Below are 22756 nucleotides of genomic sequence, written 5' to 3' on the forward strand. Positions count from 1 at the left end.
TACAAAGTACACAGCACAATTCCAAAATATTACCTCAACAAAATAATTCCTACTTTGATTCATCCTTTTCTTTTCAAACATCAATCAAATCCAAGTTTGTGCTGTCCCAGAAAATTACTAGTGGCTTTTCCTTTCATTCTCAAAAATATCCTAACTTTAACAATGAATTACAGAGTCACCCCATCAATGACCCACTGTGTGATGAGGAACAAGGCAGAGAACTTTTTGCAAAAGTGCTACACACATATTATTTTGGGTCTTTAGGTCAGGCAGCTTGCAAGATACAAGCAATGGAAAGGCATATTGTCCAATGACCTTTCATTTCTCCACAGGACAAGTCATTGGCCACTGGCAGTTTCTCTCTGACTTCTGAGCAAAGACGATCCATACAGCAAAGGCAAATGAGGAAGATCAAGAAAATTTTGAAAGGACATCTATGTGGAGAAAATAAGATAAGCCCTTTTAAAATATTTGCTTCTTAACCTTACTTTTGTCTTTTGGTACACATGTAAATGGTCTCTTTTGGAGCCCTTATTAGTAATGATTGACTACTTCAGACCTGTCTGGATATTTTGCTACCTTTATGATGAATTGTGAACTTTATGCTGTAAAAGGGATAACAAACAAAAATTGATGGCCCCTTATTTTGAATTCTTTTGGCATATACTTCAAGTATTACCTTCCAATAAATTAAATGAGATACCAGTGGCTACTGAAATAAGGACAGAAACAATTATACTTGTGTTTACAGAGGACACACTTCAAAATGAAGATAACAAATGGAACCATGATCCATACAAGAAGAAAAACAATGCTTTAGGCCAAAGTTTAGAAGTCCACAACTCATAAAGGAGGTGGGAGGAGGTAATCAATCATGTATCTACCTTGCATTATGCAAAAGCATAAGACCATAGGATGTGGAATCCAGGGCCTTAGATCTGACAGATGTACATGCAGAGAGGCATCTTAATCAACGTCTATTTGTCTTTAGGAAATACTGAGGAATAGAGTCTGGGTAGGTAAATGGGTTTCTTTAAAATCATAGGCTTAGTTTTACTTCTCTTTATTTCCCTCTTTTCTTTTTTTGTTCTCTTTTGCTTTCTTTTACCTTTCTTCTCCTCTTTTACTTCCTTTTGCTTTTATTCCCTTTCCTTTCCCTTCCTTTTCTTTCCTGTTTTGCTTCTTTAAATTTGAGTTGAGGAATGGTTTGGTAACCATCAGGATCATAAAGAGGACCAATCAAAGCTATACATATATTGATTTATAGCACAAGCTGAAATAAATCCCTAAACCAGGAAACCTCATCACCCTAACTACCATTAGATTTCTTTTTTTTTTTCTTTTGTTTTGTTTTTATTTTTTTTTTCTTTTATTATTCATATGTGCATACAAGGCTTGGGTCATTTCTCCCCACTGCCCCCACTCCCCCGCTTACCACCCACTCCGCCCCCTCCCTCTCCCCCCCACCCCCTCAATACCCAGCAGAAACTATTTTGCCCTTGTTTCTAATTTTGTTGTAGAGAGAGTATAAGCAATAACAGGAAGGGACAAGGGTTTTTGCTGGTTGAGATAAAGGATAGCTATACAGGGTATTGACTCACATTGATTTCCTGTGTGTGGGTGTTACCTTCTAGGTTAATTCTTTTTGATCTAACCTTTTCTCTAGTACCTGTTCCCCTTTTCCTATTGGCCTCAGTTGCATTTAAGGTATCTGCTTTAGTTTCTCTGCGTAAGGGCAACAAATGCTAGCTAATTTTTTAGGTGTCTTACCTATCCTCACCCCTCCCTTGTGTGCTCTCGCTTTTATCATGTGCTCATAGTCTAATCCCATTGTTGTGTTTGCCCTTGATCTAATGTCCACATATGAGGGAGAACATAAGATTTTTGGTCTTTTGGGTCAGGCTAACCTCACTCAGAATGATGTTCTCCAATTCCATCCATTTACCAGCAAATAATAACATTTCGTTCTTGATTTCAAGGGGAAGATGGGAGGCAAATGCCAGACAACCTCAAAGTGGAGCATTATAATTAGGCAAATCTTGCATATTATCTATTTCATAATCAACCATTTGGATTTACACAAATATGTGATCCCTAAGACATTGAGGATTATAGGAAAAATACATGGTACTTTTTTAAGGATTTTATGTACATTAATTGTTTCATCCACATCCCTTGAGATGGGTGGAATTATTCTACTTTATAGATGAACATACAGGGGCTCTAACAGTTGAAGCAACTTGCCTGAGGTCATATAACTCCTAAGTGAAAAAGCAGGAATTTGAGCTCAGGCAGTTTAGTTTTAAAGTACATACCATTTGTTATAACATTATATTCTGCCTGTACATCTGCTCCATATACAATCATTTTTGATATCCATATATAATCAATTATAGACAACTTGTGGTTGTGCACTTGGAAGGCTTGTTGAAAAAGTGCTGCCATCTTCTTTTTGCTCTTGATTCTATGACATGGATTCTGGAAAGTTGATACTTTGAAACTGAATGTCAAGGGTGCTTGGATAGATGGACAAATGAAGTGTGTCTGTGTGTAAGGAAGACAATTGAGTGTGAAATTTTAAATAACCCTTCACATTTCATTATGGGTGCAATAGCCTTACATTTAATTTGCTTCTAATGGAAGATCATAATGCTCGCTTTAGACACATACAAAGAGAGAAAAGAATTAAAAATTGCTTTGAGTATAGACAATTCCTACCTTGAGATGGCTTGATCTATACAGTCCATATCATATCCAATTTAGAAAAAAAACCTTCAGGTATACTTTGAATATACTACTAAATAGAACTGAAAACAGTGATCACCAGTGTGGACCTTTAATTACTAGATCAGAATAGACATCACTGGAGTGTGTTAGTCTTTTTATTGATGACTTAATTTTGCCTGTTTTGTTTGTTTTCCAACTCTTCATTCACTTGAGTTTTGACCCAAAAAATAAGGATAAAACAGAGATTTAATTAGCTTAGATGTAAAATTCATCCAAGCTGGAGACTTTCAAAACCGCAGTGTTCATGATTTCCATCCACAACTTAACACAATTAGTATACTTGAAAAGACTCACAAACTCTTGAGTTTTAATCAATTTGGGCTGAGTTTCAAGGTCTTGGTGAAGCCTGAGCCAGGCTCCTCTTTGCTGGTCTCAGGTCAGGTTACAAAGCTTCACACAATACTCTAATTTCCAGGCCTTTCCCAACCCCTAACCCCCTGCATACACACACACACACACACACACACACACACACACATAGCTGGGAAAGAGCATCAGCTCTGGTGAGGTGGGACTGACAGCTCTCCCTCCCTCCCCCTGCCAGATGTTAGAGAAGCGCTCCACTGAGCCAGACATAATTTACAAGGGTAATAGGAGAGGAATTTTGTGGCAAGGATGAATTTGCACAGCCCTCTTCAGGTTATTATATTTACTGTATCCTTCCTTGTGGTCAATTATAGAATGAAGCTAGCTCCTCCAATCCACAATTTGCCACTATTCGAAGTCTTCATCTTATGAAGGCAAGAGCAAATTCAATTAGGAACTCTAAGAGCTCTGTGGATCAATCAGATCATGAACAATTAGCTGTAATTGGTGCTTCTCCAGAGAGGAACATTCTTCCTCCACAGTCAAGGGCTACTCAGAGAGGTGTAAAATTCTTTCTTGACTTTGAAAACATCAAAGCAATGCCAGCTACTCTGACCTTTATAGCCAGTCCCAAGATAGTGGATAAAGCTTCACCACCAATAAAGAATTGAGGATTATTAAAAAAGAAGAAGAAAATTCCATTTGTGTTTGCATTTTCTAAAAAGTACAAATGGTAGTGTTGAATAAGTAATTTATATACATTTAACCTGTCAGTGTAATTTCCAAGCATTGAGTCCCCCCTCAACCCCCCACAAAATATGAAATTTGCAACCCAGTTTACAATGATGATTTTGTAAGCATTTCAGGAAAGAGACCATGGGGAATAGCCAAATACCATATTTCATTCTCCATACTTCAGGGAGTTAATTTTAAAGATACTTATGAGAAAGTAAATGGATGGTAATGCCCTGTTCCTTGCAGCTGGAACAGAAATATAGCTTTATGGTCCTTTAAATAATCAGAAACATAAGACTACAAAATAGTAGGAGATGAAAATACACATTTTTAGACACTCTGTGTACTTGAAAAAGATAAAAATGATAAATTGAAATCTTTTCAGTAGCAGAATGTCAAAAGGTTGGCATATGAGCTGGAAATCAAATCAAGGTTTTTAGCATTAGGCATGACCTAAATGCTTGTTAACACTGAGACTTGGTGTTTGCATCTGTAAAGGAAGCAGTTGGATTAGAGGAGTCTTGAATGGCCCCTCCAAATCAGAGACTAATGTTAAGGTATTAGAAAACACTATAGGAAGCTTGCACATGGCCAAGTTTTCTACAGGACCTCTTCCCTGCACTGCCAGAAACAAAATATGAAATTGAATATATCTATTTTTATACTAAAATGGAAACAGAGGTGGGAAGGATACAAGAAATCCATCACACAAAAGAAACAGTTTTTGTTTTAAATTTCAAACCAATAGAAATTCTAGCCCTCCAAGGATATTATGAGGCTGTAACCTTAGCCCTCTACTTACCTGACCTTTAGCAGCAGGGAACAGGCAGCAGCATACAGGGCTGGGAAGTCTACTTCCTAAACCAGTCTTATTCCCTCCAACTTCTGCCCTTTCTGTGAATTATTATGCCACCTGGCACCAGGAATATTATTGACTCTGGAGCAGAGAGCTTAATTTTGTAATAAATTTTACAGATTGCTAACTGAAAAACAAGAACAAAAATGAACTACTAGGTAGTTGAAACCACTGACTCTCGCTACTCCTTCCTGTCTCTGGGTAATTTATGGCAGCAGAGCTGGGCTCCCACACTGCGGCTGCCACTTTGGCGTGGCTGCTCAGCTCACCACGTGGGGCAGCAGGCCAAGGAGGCTTTCAAACCACACTGCGCATGCTGGAATTCCCACAGCCACCCCTGCAGTCTCAGCCTCTGGGATCTGAGGTACAAGTTAGTGGGAAAGTACGTAGGGACATAGTCTTGATTTTTGGTACAAAGAGAGGAGAGAAAATAATCCTCTGTGATTGATTCATTCCATCTATTCTAGGTTTTTCAGTTCAACATGTATTCTTGGAATTTGTCATCCTATCTCTTCTGTGCTTTTCAGTTTAATATATACTTGTGGAACACTCACTATGTAAGTGTTGGGTCAATATGCTGGAGCTAAAAAGATGTAAAATACATGATATTTGATTATAAAAGTTATCAGTAAAACTTAATGCTTGTGAATTTGGCTAGTCTAGGATGGCTTTTAGGATGATTTGGTTCTGTGCCAAATAACCTCTGTTTTTCCAGAGGACAGTCCAGACATGTTTGCCTGTGGTAGCAGGAGTCTATGAAAGCCAAAATGCACAAGCACTTTCAAACCTTTGCTGAAATCAAGTTTTCTCCTATCCCATTAGCCAAAATAAGACAGGTAACCAAGTTCAAGTATGGAGGGTACTACCGAAGGGAGTGGATATAGAAAGACATGAAAAGGTGGACCCCTTAGTGCAAATCAGTCCATCATAACAACCTTGAAAAACTGGAGAGAAGAGGTCATGTAAGAACATCCCTGTGCAATGGTAGAGGTTGAAATTAGAGCACGAGGGTGAAATGGAGAGAGAAGCACCTCGTGTAGCTTGGCTGGGTAGGGCACTGAGGCAGGAACATTTGCTTATAGAACAAGCTGCCTATAAGTTGTATTTTAATGGATAAGTAGAACAATATGCAGGGGTACGGGGGACAGGAGTCAAACAGCAAACTGCCCACTAACTAGAAGTGTGAGGTATTCATTATGGGTAATATAATGCTACCAGGCCTTATATCTTCTATGTTTACCATGGTGACCTTCTGGAAACTACTTCTTTTTTAGCTATATTTCTCTACTCTTATTTGTCCTCCTTTGTTTCCTCTCCTTCCTTCTCTGTATCTGTTTTCTTCAATTTCTTTTACTGATTGAAGATCATAACTCATCCCTGTCCATTCATGGGTGAACACCGCAGTGTTGATTAGTCTTAAATCTCTCTTTCCTGTCTAACATCACCTCTAACCCTGATTTATATTTCTCAGTATCTTCTGGATAGTTTCCCAAGAATAGAGTCCAAGGACACTTTAAGTCCATTATTTTTCCCTTCATCTGGTTTACCCCTGACCCTGGTTCATGGTGGCAGTGGGTATTAGCACAAATATCTGCCCCTGTAGCCAACTGGGAACACTGAATCCTATTTTTCATCCTCCTCCTTTACTTCTATTGAGCCTTAAAACCCCATCACATCACTAAGTCCTGCTGACTTTGATTCACGAACAATCTCTAGTTCACTTCCCTCTTTTCAATCATCACAACTCCACATTCATCCTTACTCATCATTTTCCATTAGCACTGACTAAGCAGTCCCTGAACTGGTCACTTTCACAAATTATCATCCCCCAAGTTTCTATATGATCTGTATGAAATGCAAATCAGACTCAAAACTCCACTGCCTAGAATTCTTTGTGACTCCCCATTTTATAGCACATTACAAGGCCCATGACACCCTCTGAAAATTATCCCTATGGTTTTCAATACAATACATCCTATACTCTGGAAATAAAATAATAAAATCAATGGCCAGGAAGTCAAATTATATTTATGGCATATTCCCTTGCTCAAACATTTGATATATTTTAACTTCTATGCCTCAATGTCCCCTTTTATCACATTGTATTTCTTTATGAAAATCTTGTACCTTGGAGGCTGCTAGTTTACATGTTTAAAAACCATTCATTCAGAAATTGGAAACAGTTTAGGTGATAGTCTATTTGGGATGACACTGGTCACCTTGGATCACTCAGAAACAAAAGCTTTGCTCTTCCCAGAGCTGTGAAACAAAGCCAATTGCAGAATATTTGTTTGACAGTGATTTTGTGCATTCCCCCCTTCTCCTCCATGACTTGAAAGAAAATAAGTGTAAAGACTAAATCATGGAAAGACAATGCCCCATGAAATTTATAATGAGATAGTTTGGGAGAAATATATGAGACTTCCATATTTACATTTGACCTGTCAAAAAGTCACATCATATGAAGACAAATGTCCTCCAGAAAAGGAACAAGTCCCAAAGGTCTAAGTGATAGATCTATTTATCAAATTGTGCATTTTTATTTGAGCATTTTAGAAAAATGGTATTGGAGCTTCTGTTTTGTTAATCAATGACTTTTATCTAAACCTAGGGTCCTAGGAAATCTTGCCTATGTTAAATTCTGGAAAATCTAAACATCTACTCAATTTTTTTAAAACCTCTGCTATTACTTACTTAGTGCTGATTGGTGATGTTTTTCCCAAGTCAATCCTCACTGGGAAAATTATTGAAGTTCTATTCTATATCAGTTGTGTCTAATACAGCAGCCCACTAGCTTCATGTGCCTATTTAAATTGAAATAAAATTTAAAATGCAGTTCTTTAGTCACACTATCCACATTACAAGTGCTCAAATAGCCACACAGTTAATTGCTAGTATAGATTCGGAATGTTTCTGGAAATCTTTGAAGAAGATTGCATTGGACAGTTCTTCCCCGGGAGTTGTTCACAAATGTGAAGAGGGAAATGAAGGGAATAGGTTATCCTCTTTGTCCTTACTCCAAGCTCACAAGTATATGCTCTTTTCATATCCCTTACTAAATACTATTCTGGGCAGCCAGGGTTATAAATCTTTTGGGAGCTACAGAGGTGTGGGAGAAGATAGGCTGTTAGTAAGAGGCTTTGACCCTATTACAGGAAATGGGAGTTACTGCCTGCCACATTCTGAAGACAAATTGGTCTTTGGTACATCATTTTGATTCTTTGTGAAAACTTCTTTCATTCCTCTGTACTTGGTAAATAGCTTATTATGGAAATAATGTCCAGGACATATTACCAACCCCCTCTTCAGTTTTCTTTCAGCTGTAATTACTATTATCAGTATTGCTAAATATTCTGGTACAACCTAGTTCATCCTGAGTACTTGTAGAATAAGCAAACAGGTTTTAGAAATTTTTAGAAATGAAGCATTCACGCCAGTCAGTGATGGATCAAACCTTCAAACACGTTATCTTTGAATTTTCAAGACTTAAAAATGTTCAGCGTTTCATTGATTCAATTTCCAAGTGTTCAGCTTTCTTTTTTACATTACTTGCTAGTTAATCGGGGATCACAAGATCTCGGTCAAACAGATTGGGTTTGGTTAAAATCAGAAACTGAGCTGGAGTGGCTCAAGTGGTAGAGTGCTTGACCAGCAAGGGCAAGGTCTTAAGTTTGAACCCCAATACCACCAAAAAAAGAAAAAAGCAAGAAATGAATCACAGGACTGAATGTTAATGAGTCTTTCAACTGATTGCAGATAATATAAAGTAAACATGTATATATTCACATATATATGTGTATGTATATACATATATTGTACACTTACAATGTGTAAATTACAACTCTAATAAAATGCATATATAGAATTGAAAACTGCCCATATATTTCTGTTTCCAAATGAATCCATATCAGTTTAAATACTCATTTTTAATCCTTAAAATTCTTATTAAATTTTTGACTGGATTTCTCTCTCCCTTTTTATCTTCAATTCCAACTCAAAGTTAAATGTTTGCATTTCTGGGCCCATCAGGGATGTGATGTGCTTTCTTGGAAAGGCAAAGTGGCTTTGCTCTGCACAACAGAAGGTGGTTATACAGGGTGGTTACCACAGGTAGTTGTGACAGTGTGTGATGCAGGATGGGCAGGCTTTTGCATCCCTCCTCCAGGTAAGCACAGATGCAGGTCCTCATAGGACTCAGAAATTGGAAAGGAGAGACCAAACCAGAGAACCTGCAGTTCTCACTAGGGATTTGATGGCCATCTACTGCCAGGCACTACCCGCCAAAGTGCCCGACAAAGCTGTCAAACTCCCAAGCTTGTGCTGTAGCCATCAGTGACAGGAACAGCTCCAGTAGCAGAAGCCAACTCACATGCAGCTATACTCAACCCAGACTTCCTAACAGCATCACATCATAAAACCATCATGCATCTGGCACACATTTAAGGCCAAGTTGGCAGTATTTGATATGAAAAAGAAACCAAAGACTGAATTAGTATCCCACAAGGTTGTTTTTGCAAGTCATAGACACAGTGCAGAGGCATGTGGAGCAGAGGCCACAAAACGCCCACGAACCTTTCCTTAAATGAAACCTGGCCTGTCCAGAGCCAATGAACTCCTGGAAAAAACAAGCTAGCAAACAAACAGAAAACTCATAAAAACAATAACCAAACCCCCCTACTTTGCTGCCTTAACTTTTGCTTATCCCAAGGAAGATATTGTTACCTGGAGCCTTTTGTTTTGTTTTGTTTTTTGTTTTTGTTTTTGTTTTGTTTTGGCTTTTGTGGGACAAGTACCTGGAGCACTCTTCAGATGGAAACCTAAATTAGGAAAGGCATCTATCTTCTTCCCTAACCTATAATTCTGGGTCACTTTTATGACCAGCTTCCAGAAGAACTAGGTCTCCTATCTGAAATGTCAAGGGGAAACCCAGTATTCAAAAAACATTTCTTTGCACCAGAACGCAAATTCATCAACTGACAGGGAGCCTCATCTTCTAGAAAACTGAGTTTTCAGAAAGTTGTTTTGGGAGCAAGAAATAGGATGGAGTTGAATGAACAGCTATGAATAATTTGAGGAAGACTTAATTAATGTAGACCAGGTTGTAACTTGCTATAATGATTAGAGTTGTTGGAGTTGGTTATGCTATTTTTGAAATCAAATACAGGTGACACAGTTTGAGAAAAAGATGGGATATTTATATTCAGAACTTTCCTGGAAAAGTAGCAATGTATGTGCTTCTTTTAAACTAAACAAAGAAAACCCAGAATTATTGAAAGAAAATAGGGATGAATTTTTAGTAGTTTTGGAGTAGAAAAAAGTCATTGTCAGAGAATAAAGAAGTCATAAAAAAAAAAAGCTGCTAAAGCTCTGATAACAAAAAAAAATTAATAAAAATCAAACTGCAAAAAAAAGAATCATACATGTTTGCTGTGACAGTTTAAAAATTACTTTTACCATGTAATTTTCCTCATACTTCCCCATTCTCATGCAATGCTTTAAAACATATGACAAGGTATCAAGTGGTAAAGAGTCTGTCTAGCAAGCTAGAGGACCTGAGTTCAAACTTTAATGCTGTCAAAAAAAAATATATATATATACACACATGTATGTACACACACACATATATATATATATATTTCAAGTTAATTTCTTGAACTTGAACTGCATATCCATGAGTCAATGGGAATAAATTGATGACCCTCAAAAGATGAAAAAGGCAAGTTTGCAGAAAAATAAATACCAAAAGCAAATAACCTATGAGAAGATACTCAGAAACCACTCATTTTTAAAATAACCTTCAAAATAAACAAAAATAAAGTTTTTCCCCTAAAAGACTGGCAAAATTTCCTGATTTGAACAGTGTTGAGACAGCATCCTGCATTACTACAGTCCTTGAAAATGGCACAACATTTTTGAAAGATGAATTGTTAAAATTGAGATTAAAAACATATATCCTCTTCAACCTAGAAATTTTCCTACTAATAATATATGATGCAGATAGTCATAAAAGTATCCTAAAGTATATGTATAAAAGCGTTTATCACTGCATATAATAGCAAAAATATTGTAAGCAAACTGGTTAGCAATGCTATTTATTTTATTTTTTATTAGCATATTATTGTTGTACTGGGGGTACATTGTGACATTTACAAAAGTTCTTACAGTATATCATAAGTGAATTTACCCTCTCTATCATTCTCTTTTTCCCTCCTCCTCCTATTCCTGGAATAGTTTCAACAGATCATATTTCCAACATATTCACTCTCCTACATCCTTTCCTTGTGCCCTTCCCTCTCCCACTATACCAACACCCTTCCTATACTCCATTTTTGAGAAAAAAGACTTTTTGTTTGTTTAAAATAGTTACAGGGCATTTCATTGTGACTCTCTATATATAGATATATATCCTTCTGAATTGGTTCATTCTCTCTATTTTTCTCCTTTCTACCTTAGTCCCCTTCTTATGGTGATTTCAACAGATTTAAAAATTCTGTATTCATTCTTGTATAGAAAGTACATCAACCATATTCACCTTAAAATGTTGTTAACTAGATAGATTTCTGCATATCTGTGTAAGAGACCTCGCCAGCACTGGGCCAAAAATGAGCTAAGTCTATATCCTGAAATACTAGGCCAAACTACCAAAACAGCAATTTCATGTTTTCCACCTAGTAGAAAAATGTCTTAAATGTATTATTAAAGAGGAAAAAAGGTAAAATCTGTTAATATGGAAAAATGTACATTACCATATAAAGTAAGGAAGTTTTCATACATGGTATGTATGTATGTATGCTCTCTTCCCCTCAAAGTGTAAGAAAGCTCATAGTGACTATGGGGTTGGGGATTTGGGGGTGGATATAATTGCTGTTTCTCATCTTTTACCTTTCTGTGCAGCTTGATTGTTTCAAACTTTTGAACACAATACATTTACTGAAAAATAACAAAAAATAAAATTCCATTGGCAACCTTGCTCAAATGCTGCTCAGTGAGAAGGAATTAAACCAGCCTTGGCTTAAAAGAGCTGTCTTCTGATGAATGGCAGGGCCACAAAAGCAGCTTATTAACATCTCCTTCAAACCCAATAGAGGAGCAAATTCAGTCCTCAAGCATAAACAGTAATTATCCATGCATTTCCCTTGCAACTTCTTTATAAAGATTTCAAGAGAGTTACAGTGGATTGAGTTTCATGTAGCAGTGCTTGCCCAATGCATGTGGGATTCTGAGCCATCTTTGATCCAGGCGGCATAGATAACCCAAAACCCACAACAGTCCTGGTGTGAATCACATGAATTCCTAAACCTGACAAAATATGGAATTTTCTAAAGAAGGAAGAATTCCAGGTGGCAAAATTCCTTTTGTATTACATGTGTGACTCAGGAGAATGATGTCTTCAGTCTTGTAAGAGAGGCATCAGGAAATAAAATGCATATAAAGATCTTCTCATTTTAAAATTTATTAGTCATTATAGGGCTTTTCTTTTATCTTTTAGGATATTTAAAAACTTTTATTTAAAAATAAGGTGAAGGTTATAGTAGAGTTTCAAGAAGAGTAAAAAACAATGTCCCTCTGATGTCTACCTAGGTTACATATTGTATGTATTTTGTACAATTTGCTTTATCATTTGCTCTTTTACATATACATGCATGTGTTTTATTCTCTAAAATACATGCATATGAGTTGCACATATCAGGATACTTTACTCCTAAACACTTTGGTGTGTATTTCTTAAAAATGAAAATATGTGCATATATAATCACAGTTAATTATCAACTTCAGTAAATTAAACAATGATTCAATAATTTTTCCTCTTGTGCCACCTCTATTTAAGTTGGTCAACTAATCTCTTAAAACATATAGGTCAGGATCAAGCCTAGGATCACATACTGTGCTTAGTTGTCAGGTCTCTAGTCGTGCTCTGGTAATGTTTAACACCAGTGCTCTGTGGGATAAACACCCCCTTTGCAATGTTTGTCATTTCTGGGATTGTAAACACTCCCACCAGAACCAATTCAAGCTACCAAAATGGTATCAGTGAATGTGCATTGGAAAGCAATGTACAAAATTAGCTCTTACAAACCAGTGCAAGCTGACTATAGGTCTCTTTAGTCTGCTTTAATGGGGATCAATTCCTAAGGACACTGACATTTTTTATGAATATTGTCTTTATTAAAAAATTGGATATTCTTCATTTCTAATTTGTCTGATATTCCCTCATGTTGTGATTGAGGTAATACATTCCCAGTGGGATTATTACATATAATGTTGTGTCTTTCTCAGGGTGTCACACCTGGGGGTATACATACCTGGGGGTATACAAACCTGGGGATATACATACCTGAGGGTATACATACCTGGGGGTATACTAACCTGAGGGTATACAAACCTGGGGGTATACAAACCTGGGGGGTTTACATTTATGATGTTTTTTAAACCTGTGACAAGGTATTAACTGATTTTTCTACTACCTGCTTACTATTTTTCTCCTTATCTAAAAGGTATACATATTAAAATGATACTACTATTACTCTCCTCATTAATTTTTTCCTATAGCTTTTATGCTTAAACATTTAAACAGAAAGATCTTAGGTTTTTAAAAATCAGAATCAGATTCTTTAAAGAGTAAAAACTGGTAGTCTTATACTCTGAAGATAATTCCATGGACATAGATTAACATCCTAAGGGGGGATCAGTGTTGGAAAATGACAAAACCCCAAACAATAGATTTTCAGATGTTTGTTTTCCTTTAAATACCAAACTATGGCATTTTTTTTTTCATTTTTCTTTTATTATTCATATGTGCATACAAGGCTTGGTTCATTTCTCCCCCCTGCCCCCACCCCCTCCCTTACCACCCACTCCATCCCCGGCATTGTTTTTAAATGTGGTATTAGTAATATCTATCTTATGAGGTACTATTAAGGTTAAAGATATATCATATGCCAGGACAGTGTTGTCCCATTGCATCAACCAATAAATGCAAGCTAAGAAAAATAATCATTTAAGATGGTCTGCTTTCTGTTAGGATTGAAAAAAATTATAAAGTTACAAGGAAAGAAAATCATTAAAAAAAAAACTATTAGAACTGATTTGAAGTTTGTGAAATAAAAATGAATGACTCTGTGTATAGGAAGACCTTGGCCCATAAATGTGGATGTGTCATTTAGATGCCCAGATTAATATAAGACATAAAATCCCAAGAACAAAATAGGGAACACCAATGATGACAGAAAAAAAAAGATAAACTGGAGATCACATGAATTTACAACTACCACTCATCAAAAGATATCATTAAGAAAGTGAGGGCTGGATGTGCTGGTCCACACTTATATTCCTAGCTACTTGGGAGGCAAAGATAAGAAGATGGAGGTCCAAGGCCCACCAGGGCAAAAACTATAGAACCTATCCAAAAACCAAAAACAAAAGCTAAGCAAAAGATTTGGAGAAAATATTCACAATGTATTTATTTGGCAAAGGACTTTGATTAGCTTTCTATTACTACTGTAACTAATTACCACAATACTAGTGACTTAAAGCAACACAAATTTATTATCTCTCAGCTCTGTGGATTAGAAAACCAGGTGGGCTAGACTGCATGCTCTGTCCTGCATCTCTTAAGGCAAAAGTCAAGGTGTCAGCCATCCTGGGCTCTTAGCGGGAGGCTCTAGGGGAGAATACACTTCCAAGCTCATTCAGGTGGTTGGCAGGATTTAGCATCTTGTTGGATGTCAGCTACAAACCAATTTCGGCTCCTATATTCTTTGTCAGTTTGTCCCCATCTTTAAACCAGCAATGGTGCACTGAATCCTTTTCATGCTCCAAATTACTGACTTTTCATTCTGCTGCATTTCTTCTGCTTCAAGCCAGGGAAAGTTTTCTGATTTTAAGAGTTCATGAGATTAGATTGTGTTCACCTAGGTGGAGATCTCTGTGGGCCATTCTGCCTACCATATACATATCCAGAATATATTTTTTTAAAATAATATTTCTTAATCCTAGGTACTCAGGAGGCAGAGATCAGGAGGCTCACGATTCATAGCTAGCCCAGGCAAATAGCTCATGAGATCCCATGTCAAAAAATTCCATCACAAAAAAAGGTCTGGTGAAGTGGCTCAAGGTGTAGGCCCTGAATTGAAACCCCAGTATCACCCCCCCCAAAAAAAACGTTTCTTAATCATAATAAGACACAGAACCCAGCTTTTTAAAAGGGAAAAAGGTTTTATGTCTTTTGAAACAACACTTGGTTGAATAAGCATATGGAAACATCATCAAAATCATCATCAGAGAAATAAAAATTAAACTACGATGTAACACCACTTCATACCCAAGATAATGATTAAAACAAGTGTTGGCAAGAATGTAGAATAACTAGAACTCTCATGTATTGCTGGTCCAAATATAAGATAATACAATCTCCTCGATAAAGAGTTTGGAAGTTTCTTATAATGTTAAAATTATACTTATCATATGATCTAGCAGTTCCTCTCTTATTAGCCCAGAATAAATAAAAGTATATGTCTACAAACAGACTTATATTTACAAAGAAATTATTTATAACCATCCAAATGTTAATCAACAAGTGAAGAAATAAGCAAATTTTGGTAAATCTACACATTTCTACTTAGCCATAAAAAGGAATGAACTACTGTTGTGTTCAACATCAATGAATTTCAAAAATATTGTGCTTATTGAAAGGACTTAAATTTTAAAAAGGATACTCTATATGATTTCATTTATATAAAGCTCAAGAACAGGAAAGACAAATTTTTAGTCATAGCAGCTAGGTCAGGGTTGTGTCTGGAGAGTGGAGCTTAAAGAATGAAAGGGAGGGTCACTTTCTGGAATGTTGTCTTACTCTCTGGTAAAGGAAAGGAAATGCTCTAATCTTCATTGGAGTTCTTATATATGTGTGTGTGTGTATTTGCCAAAGCACATCAAACATAACAATCAATATCTGTGCATTTTATTCTAAGAATGCTGCACTAAAGTTGCTTTAAGGAAAAACAATAACTGAGAAATACCAGTCAAATTGAAGAGTAAGCTTCACTCAAGCTTTTAATTGTTCAATACTTTACCCATAATAATCTTTTAAATAAAGGCTGACCAAGACTTCATTTGTCAGTTTCTGAGAGAAATCTATAAAATGCTCCTTTATGATTGTGGATTTTTCTGTTTTTTCTTATAGTTACATATGTTTATACAAATATATGTATATCTTTATTGTTATTTAAGTAACAAATAAGTGTATGGTTCTTTTATTTTCAGATTGACTATATGATATATTGTTCCTCTTTTTACCTGTCAATGTGGTTGCCTTAAGTTATTTTTTCTAATAATAGTAGTGCTATGTTTGATTTTTTAGTTTAGAATTTTCTGATAGATGCTTTTCTATCGCTTGGTTTTTCAAACTGTTTTATTGTTTTGCTCAACATTTGTTTCTCATAAAATAAATTGCTACCTTTGCTATTTTTCATTTTTGTTGAATGTTTGTTTTAAATATTCAATCTGATACATTTTTATAGTAGTTTAATCTTCTAAACTTCTTAATGAATTCCCTTCGTTAGTCAAAAAGGAGGTCACAATTTACCCTACCTTTAAATTGGAGGAGGACATTAGATGATCCTTAACACAGCATCTTCCTGGAATATTACAAATAGCAAACTTTATTTCATTTATTTATTCAGCAAATATTAATTATGCATTTAAAAGTGTGAAACACTGAGTATAAGTGTTTGGCCATAATAACTGATTTTCTGTCCCCTTAGAAATTCTTTTCTAATGAAACACACAAACAGGTGAACACATAAATAAATGTAAATGTTACAAAGGAAAAAGACTCAGTGATAGTACATAGAAAAATCAGCAGAAATTTTCTTAGAAATGTTCTAAGAATGTGGTTCCTATAAGAGTAATTTATGTATTTAAAAAGATGAGTGGAGATCACCTATTTTTTACAATAAACATGTGTGTACATACATACACATGCTACCAGTGAGTATCCTCTACTTTGCTAAATCACCCTCTGAGATTAAATTTTGAAATAGAAAGGCATTTTAAAGATAATTTGTTTCAACTACCTTGTTTTACAGAGGAAGAAAATGAGCTTGTGAGAGGTGAAGCAATTTGGCCATGTCATATAAAGAGTTCAGTACTCTCTAGAGGTCTTCCCGCCAAATGGGAGAAATAACACACTGTTAGCACAAGCATAAAGTCCAAGCATCTAATGTTAAGTTTATAGAGACAAAGCCTCTCCGTAATATTTATAAATTGGTCATCTGATAGCAGTAGATACAAATGAATGAATACAATCTTGTTACCCAAGGCACAGTAGGTTCTCAAAAGTGGTACTCAACAGGGAAGGCTTATAAGTCATAATTTATTTCCCATGAACCAGTAGAGCAGTAACGTCAAATGCTCGATGCCAACAACTACAAATACGGTACTTAAATGCTCCAAGTACAGCGCTTCCCTCAGTGCCTCTAAATTGGTTAAATTGGGCAATTCTCATCTTAAACATATGAAATTGTACTTCACATAATATTTAATCATAACACATCCTTATTCAAATTATTTCATTATTTTAACTTCATTTGTTCTTTGCTTATTTGTTACTTCAGTTTTACTGAAATAAATTAGAGGATGAAAGACATCCTTTGTCAGATACATTGTATTGAAAGTGGAGTCTCTGCAGAGATTCTCAGATTTCTATTTCTTTTTTTTAAGGGGAAAATGAGTCCTGATCCAGAAGTGTCTTTTCGGTTACCGTCTTCTCTCTCTCTCTCTCTCTCTCTCTCTCTCTCTCTCTCTCTCTTTTCTCTATCTCCATCTCTATCTCTCTCTTTTCCTGTAGTAAATAATTTCTGTTTGACTACCTTTCAGCCTTCAGAGAAAAGCAGTGTGCTTTTTGAAGCCAGACTTTCATTGGCACAAGGCTGGTTTTGTTTTTTCCTTCTTTTAATCATTTCATCTTGGAATTAAACTTTCTAAAGTTTTAAAATACACTCTCACTTTCTGAAAAGAACTCACTTTTGATAATGCATTTTCTCCCAAGTGTCAAAAAGTCCCCAATTTTTATTTTGTTGGTGATCAAATTCCAAGAAATACCAATGCACATGATCATGCATTCCAAATGTGAGTCATTTCTCATCTCACATAAAGCTATAAGGGGGATATATGAACATCTATGTGTGATTCTCATGTGAGGATGCCAGCAATACAAGTCTCAGCACATAGCGATTACTTGTTAAAACAAGCCTGCCAATTGATGTCAGTGGTGAAAAGTGATAGGTAGTGGTGTTTAACAAGAATCGTATGCATTTCTGAACTTTTATTTACATCATCTTTAAAAGTAAGTTTGAATTTATAATATCTAATAGAAAACTCACATCTCCTATTTGAAATTAATGTAGCATTTAAAACACTTCTAAGGGATCTTGAGTTTCTAATAATTGATTTACTTTGTCAACTAATTGTGTGTATGTTTGAGACTTCAGCAAAGGTTTAAATGTTTTAGAGAGTATCATGATGGTTGGAAATTATACAAGAACTCAGAAAAGTCATGAAAAAGACATAGGAAATAATGTAGGAAAATCACACTGACTGTTGAAGTTAACCATCGATATGATAAAGGCTACTAAATCAAGAGAATGATTAAAACTGAAAACAAGATTGCAGAAATATTGAAGATGAATAATTATAAGTATGAAAATGAATATGGAATCATGCATGTGAATATGAAAGACCATAAAGTACAAAATAAATTAGTTTTGAGTGGTGCCAGGCAAGATAATCTGAAACATAAGTCAGTGAAATGCTACCATGATACATAGCTTTTTTCTGGCTGACTGCCTAAACCTTTGTGTTTATGAAAGTAGCTTATAAGATTGCTAAAGAAAAACAATTAATACACCATTGCAAGCAGAACCAGCACTTTCAGTCACCACTGAACATTGCTCTCTCCAAAGGTAGGCCATTGTACACAGTGGGCATAAAATACCCATATAAGAAAGTTGCACAATAACTGCAAATAAGTGAATATATATGAATAAATAACATTTTATTAATAACTATTAGTAAATAATAATAGTGAACCATAACTATCAGGAAAATATTCTTTATTTACCAGTCTTTTGCAATGACTATGGTATAGAATCATAAACTAATAAAACATACCTTATAAGTCATAATTATCAAATTTAAATATTTAAGGAAGTGCTGTTCTTCAAATTAGCACCTTGGAATTATATAAAATAGAAAATTAATGATAAATTATTATGGATAGACACTAATTACATGTTATATAATATTAAACAAAATATTGTTATCATTCTAATATTAATTCTCTACTTTTATTTAAAATCCTTTCAAGAGACTATCTTTTCTAATTATAAAAACAAGGCTAAAATATAGTAGCTACTGCCTTGGGAGTACATGAAATGTGCTGAAAATAGAAGTACAATTTATTTTGTGGTTATACTGTGCCAGATTCTGTAATAGGGACTTTAGATAAAACTGTTTCCATTAATTGTCAATAAAATCTTATATAAAATCAATTCTTATTCATATATCACAGTGGAAAAAACCTGAGACTCAGAAAAATAAACAATTACTTCCACCCAAGAACACATAGTTTTTAGGCAAAGATACTAAAAGTTTCCTTATTGTTTGACACACCACTTTGACTTACTTCAGTGACACTGTCTCTGATTCAGTTTTAATATGGCCTAAACTCACTGTAGAATAAAATTAGCCTTGCTATTATCACACTCTCCCTTGGGCCTCTTTTTTTTCCTTTTCTCCCATATTTACTCCAGGATGCCATAGTGATCTCTCTGCCATGCATGCCATGCCTCTCTTCCTATGAAAGTGCCCAGAAGCAGACTTGGAGTAAAGAAGGTACATGCCCTATGTTGCTCTGACCACAGGATTTATTCTGGGATAGTTATATAGCTTACATCAACATGATCAGAGTTACTTCTTGGAATTATCTGAGGATTCTGGAACAGGGATTCACTCTCTAGATGATGCAGGTTGTGGATGTAGTGCAAAGGTAACTTTGGCCCATGAATACAAAAACAATGCCCAAAAGAAAGCTGAGCTGAAAGACTCACTGAACCCAGTATAAACCAAGCTTGAAGCTCACAGACTCACCAGATAGTCTTGCTTGAGCCACTTTGGAGTGGTCTTTTAATTGTAACCAAAAAGCATCCTGATAAGCTTTCTTTTGTTTAACACACCTTCCTCTTGGTTCCTTCTTTGTTATAAAGATGAGCTTAAACCACATTCCATGTGCCACCTGTGGCCCCAGGTCTATGGAAGGAGAGTCTGTGCAGGGTGACGGACAGACTGGCATGCATCATTGAAGCTGGAGAATATCTTAAGTACTATAAGCAACACTCACTGAAATCCAGATCAAAATTTCCACTGCCAGGAACCCAATGACTTCAAGTTATGGCTCATCAGCACTAGTCCATTTATTTGAATGTCTTTCTAAAAATTCTTATTTAAAGCAACCCTTCTGTTACCTAACCCTACCCCATTTCTACTAGTGGAAAGCAAGGCTGAAAATTAACATCCAAGATGCAGACTTTGTAGTTTCTCTGAAATCTGACCAAAGATCGAAGAGGAAAATAAGGTCAAAATCTAGGTCAGGTAGAATACTGGTCACAAGCCTGAATTCTTAAACCTAAGGCTTTCCACATGGATAAGTCAGTAGTCAAGACTTAAAAATAAAATCAAAGAGATGTCCTCCAAACATTCTAATACACTGGAAAGAAAACATTGCTAGAAACCCTATTGTTCCATTCCAAGAGTATCTATGGCAACAATTTTGAGCTGCTAACTTTACAGATAGTTATTTGTGTCACCAGCTGATGACGGTGTTGTCCAGCCACTCCTTAATATTGTCTAGACACCTTTCCCTTGGATTTCCTTCAGAATGTTCCCTGGCATACTTGCCTCATAACTTTCCACTTTTTGCAAGATGAACCACTTCTTCCAACTTCGATTGTGGTACTTTCATTAGTTAGAGCACAAATTTCCCAGGAAACAGATCAGCACTGCATTTGATTTCACTTCCCTTGATCACTCTTCACAACCCCTGTGTTATTATTATTTCATAATGGAACCTAACTAATTCTTTATGACCTCAATTAGTCCCTTTTGTGAAAACATGACCATGTACCAACCTAGGGAATCTTGGGATGCTCACAAGAGTGTGCAGGTCCTGCAAGAACCACACAGAAGCTTCTTAATGGCACACAGGGTCTTGTCAAAGGATTGCCCACATAGATAGGAAGGAAGGAGAGTACTGCTAGGACTGCTCTTCCTTCCAGCCTCCTGGAGATTTGCTGTGCTCTCTGTAGACCAAGCCCTTTGCAAACTCTCTTTCTCTTGTAAACTGTGGGCTAGGTCTTTTGCAAACTTTAAACTCTTGTCAGGTGGCCTTTTCCATACAGTCCTCTCTGTCCTAGGGTCTGATAACTGTACCTTCCTCTTATCCCATCAGGTTTAGGATTAATAACAGCCCAGCCTACTTTTTTTATAAATAACTCTGTCACTAAGCTCTCCTCAAATTATCCCAATGTGTGTCACCTATTAACCTCTAGGAGATGGCAACTGCTTTTTATACAACATGATTAGATAAAGGCAGTTCCAAATCTTAATGACTTGCATTATAGCTAACTTCATAAAACAAGCATTCTTTAAAATGAAGTAATATGCAATACAGTGTGTTAGAGCACCTAACAGAAAGCAGGACATAACAGTATTCACACTCTTAATTGTTTTTTCTTGACAGGAAAATTGTATTGACAGGAGCTCTGGCAGTGCCATGGTAGAGCCAGCTTGCATTTGGAGAGCTAATGGTGGATTTCTATTCCCACACTTAGTTTAGTGATATCCGGTTGATAGCTGAAATTAGGCATGGTTGGGAGTATTTACACCACAGAAATGGCCTGACAGAAGTGCGGGGGTTTTGTTTGGGGGATCTGGATAGCTGGCCTTATTTATGACAGATTTTCTTAGTTTGGACTCTCCCAAAAGTAAAGCTTGAGATAAAGACTTGGATATAGTCATCATGTGGACAGCGTTAGCTTTGTCAAGGGGCAGGCAGAACCTTAAACAAGACAGGACATGAACGGTAGTGAGTCTCCAGTAAGACTGAGGCTTAGCAGACTGCACTGTTTTACAGGATGAACCCCCAAAGAACTCGAATATAGATAAGTTGACAGAACTGTAGTATATTAAGAACCACCTAGGACCAGGGATGTAGCTCAGCGGTAGAGCACTTATCTAGCATGCACAAGGCCCTGGGTTCAATTTCCAGCACCATAAAAAAAAAGAAAGAAAGAAAAACAAAACCCACCTTGACTGACCTCAGTAGCTCTGGGATCCAACACAGTGATGGGCCTAGGATTAGGAAACTCTTGGCAGATTCAGTGCTCAGTGAAGGACTAAGGCCCTACCCAACCCCTGCCCTCAGGCTCTCTGAGAAAGAGGCCAACCAGAGTCAGGCAGCCGGTCTGCACACAATGGTCCCCACCCAGAGGAGAATGGGGTCATCAGCCAGTGAGGAAGTCAGACAGAGCAGGCTTCCTCTAGGGGAAAAGAGGGCTAAAAGTTGTGTTACTGTTCTCAATCTATTTATTGAGTAACATTTCTCTTAGGTTTTAAAAAGCAAAACGGAAAAGTACACAGGTTCCTAACACTGTCAGCTCTTTTCTAAGGTGTTTTCCTTGACTGTAACTTTTCTTTTAATGCTCTACTGATTTCAACACAAATTCTCAATCACTAGTTTATTTGTCCCTTGCAAATTGCAAAGACTCATCAGAATTATAGAATCTCAAAAACATTAGGAAAGTCATCCCTTGGGTAAATGGGCCCTTCTGCTGGTTTGCACAGGTGGAAGTGTAGGGGAAGGAAGCAAGAGACAGGTGAGCTGCAAAGAGAATTACTTGGCAATTGCATGACAGGAAGAGGTCAGGGAAAAGCCCTACAAACACTAGGAAAAGGATGAAACATCCCTGAAGACAAATCAGTGCATTTATTTCTCATGTAAAAGAAAACGAAAATGGA

The 22756-nt window shown here is 36.4% G+C and overlaps 1 long non-coding RNA gene across 2 annotated transcripts in view; it reads right to left on the reverse strand.

Annotated features, from left to right (window-relative positions):
* LOC141423376 (uncharacterized) overlaps window positions 1-20248 on the reverse strand; it is a 42983-nt gene extending 22735 nt beyond the window's left edge. Inside the window, exons 1-2 of one of the 2 annotated variants that reach the window (XR_012448176.1) lie at window positions 19832-20248; window positions 16274-16320 (exon numbers count right to left, since the gene is read on the reverse strand). This is a non-coding gene — a long non-coding RNA (uncharacterized lncRNA). The remainder of the gene's footprint in view (window positions 1-16273; window positions 16321-19831) is intronic. The other variant, XR_012448175.1, reaches the window with a different exon arrangement.
* Window positions 20249-22756: the final 2508 nt, after the last annotated feature.

The sequence above is a fragment of the Castor canadensis genome, chromosome 5 (assembly GCF_047511655.1).
Source record: "Castor canadensis chromosome 5, mCasCan1.hap1v2, whole genome shotgun sequence".
Lineage (NCBI taxonomy): Eukaryota > Metazoa > Chordata > Mammalia > Rodentia > Castoridae > Castor > Castor canadensis.